Source organism: Vicia villosa, linkage group LG3 (assembly GCF_029867415.1).
Source record: "Vicia villosa cultivar HV-30 ecotype Madison, WI linkage group LG3, Vvil1.0, whole genome shotgun sequence".
Lineage (NCBI taxonomy): Eukaryota > Viridiplantae > Streptophyta > Magnoliopsida > Fabales > Fabaceae > Vicia > Vicia villosa.
The window spans coordinates 116,532,572-116,535,431 of record NC_081182.1 but is presented as its reverse complement, the minus strand read 5'-3'; the positions used below and the strand labels follow the sequence as shown (position 1 = coordinate 116,535,431).

General features: G+C 27.9%; 1 long non-coding RNA gene across 1 annotated transcript; it reads left to right on the top strand.

The window, feature by feature from the left end:
* The first annotated feature begins 765 nt into the window (after positions 1-765).
* Positions 766-1,530, top strand: LOC131656574 (uncharacterized). Its single transcript, XR_009300168.1, has 4 exons — positions 766-876; positions 981-1,031; positions 1,168-1,208; positions 1,315-1,530. It is a non-coding gene; the product is annotated as an uncharacterized LOC131656574 (long non-coding RNA).
* The last annotated feature ends 1,330 nt before the right edge of the window (positions 1,531-2,860 follow it).

Here is a 2,860-nt window from a genome sequence, read left to right as displayed (position 1 = left end):
CTCTTGGACTATTGGTTATTATCCCGAGCATTTTGGAGATATGGACTTGTCGGACTTAGTACCTCTTGACCCTGTTATGATATTGTTACTCTGTTGTTATTCTGTCTGTCTGATATTGGATTGTTGTCTGTTTGTGTATGCAGGTATTTCCTTGAAAGTCCTTGATGGTTAATTCCAAGGCATTGATATAAGGATTTTACCCGAAAACAGCCGTTACTCTGCCCGATTTTCGTCAGAATATTAATGTGCTTAATGCAAAGGGGTTCTAAGATAATAAGTTCATCTGGATCCCCAAGTGGTAATGCTCCAGTTTAGTGTTAGTATTCCAAAGGATGGGAAATCTACCTTGACTCATAATGTCAAGTGTTGGCTTCTTCTTCGGTTAGACCGTTCTTTTCCTTAGCTTTTATTTTACGTATTAGGATAGCCTCTTCATCTCCTTCCCTTCTTTAATTTTCAAAATCTTCTCCCTTTTTCAAAAACCTTCTTATGTTTGTAAAACCTCTTTTAAACCTTTATCTTAAAATATCTTTTGCCCTTAGTGGCTTTTCTTCAAAAGTTTAGACACGACTAATTGTTGAAACGAGTGGCGATACCCCACGATTTTGAAATCTACAATATAAGAAAGTTAACTGATCTGGAAAAACCAAAAATGCCCTTCTTGCCCAATATTAAGCCACGTGTATAGGCTTAACAACCAGCATTGCATTTTCTTTAATTTGAAACCATCTTGCTTTTCCACATCTCCACACTCTTTCAAATTTCTACCCTATCTATGTAACCTTCTTTTCTTTCTAATCCTTTTTCCTACAACATGATTTCCATTTCAAATTTGTTGGTGATGAATCATGTTTCGATTTTTTTAAATTACATGAGGTAAATCCTTTTGCACGGATTTGATTTTTGAAACCCTTTTAATCAAAGTTGTTTAATTTCTTTATTTTGCATATGATTCTATTTTTTTTGGTGGTGTAAATCAGACATGCAGGACTTTCTTGGAAGAGTTTTGAATATTGTCAATGATGAATTTGGTATTGTAATCCTTTTCCCCAAAATTCTGATTTTTATGTTTATGTGTAATCTCCCACTTCTCTCTTCAATGCTTCTTCTTAAATTTTACATATATGTTTTACATGTTTGTTTACTGACTCCGTTTTTCTTTTTCAGAGTTTTTGGTGTTGCTTTTCTGTGTTTAGATGGTTTTCAGGGTTAGGGTTTCACTTTTTCACCTAAACTTTTAATTTTATCTTTTTTCTATAAATTTTATATTTGTTTTCATCATCTTTATAAATTTCAGATTGAATGATTTTTCAGATCTACTGATTCAACTGCAAGAAGAAATACGAAGCAACACAAGTCTATTAACTTCTTCATCTCTGTGATTCTTCATATTCTCTCATGTTGTTGGTTTTTTTTTTTTTTTTTTGAATTTTAGATTTTGATTTCAATGTTGCTGGGTTTTTTTTGCTATTGAAGGTTTGATGATGTTAACACTGTTTCATATTCTCTCATCTTTAATTTATTCTTAACTACTAGGTATATTATAATATTATAATAGTAAAAGAATATCAATCAAATGAAACAATTTTATTAACAGTTCAATAGACATGATAGAAATATATATATATATATATATATATATATATATATATATATATATATATATATATATATATATATATATATATATATATATATATATATATATATTAAGACATTATTTTTCATTTTTATATTACTCTTTTAAAAAAGTATTGACCATTTACATTTAATTTTTTTATCAAAAATAAAAGACAATTAATGATAGTTAATTGTGAACCAATTTTATTTATTTAAGCAAAATATTATGATCTTGTCAAAAAAAAAAAAAGCAAAATATTATGATTTTATTTTAAGATGGTTGAAAAAAGTGAACTTATGTTCTCTCTTCTCTACCACATTTAATTTAATTTAATTGATTCTTTGATGTTATAACCACATGGAGCTGTATTTTAAGCAAAGGAGAATTTGAAAACTTAAAATGAAATAAAATTAAATTACATGGGTACTATATCACTATTAAACTCTTGTATGTATCTAAGCTATCAATTAAAAATAAGTAAAATTTAAACACTTGAGTACATAGGTACCTGCTACTATATATTATGATATGCACTTGAGTACATAGGTACCTGCTATATATTATGATATGCACTTGAGTACATAGGTACCTGCTACTATATAGTAGATATTATGATATGCTATTGGCTCTATGACTTTGACAACACCATGCCCCTCTATCTTTTTTTGGGATGACAAATAAAACACTATTGTATATTTTATTTATCATATCAAAATAACATATATAAAAATAATTTTAAAATAATTAAAAAAAGAAAATATTAAATAATGCAATCTCTCTACGAATAATTAAAAAAAGAAAATATTAAATAATACATTCTCAAGATAATATAGATCTTTTATTGCCATTTTTGAAGCTCATAATAAAACTTAAATTAATTTAAAGATAATAAATTGAAAAAAACCACTTTAGAGAATTTTTAGGGAAGGGAACGATTTTACTTCCCATTTTCTCTCCTTTTTCTTATTCATTATTAATTGTTTTCTACTTTATTTTTTAAAATAAAAAATAACCAATTTTAAGAAAACTAGGGAGAGGTGATTCACGTTTCATGTTTTTTTCTTTTCCCAATTTTGAAATAATTAGGGAAGAGGTGGATAAAAAACAACCAATTTTGAATGTTTATGTACTAAGTTTTTTTTTTAATAAGCAATTTGGACCTAGCGGGTTTCAAACCTGAGACCTTGAGAGGAGCACACTCTCAATACCCAAGTGATTCACCGCTAGACCACACACACG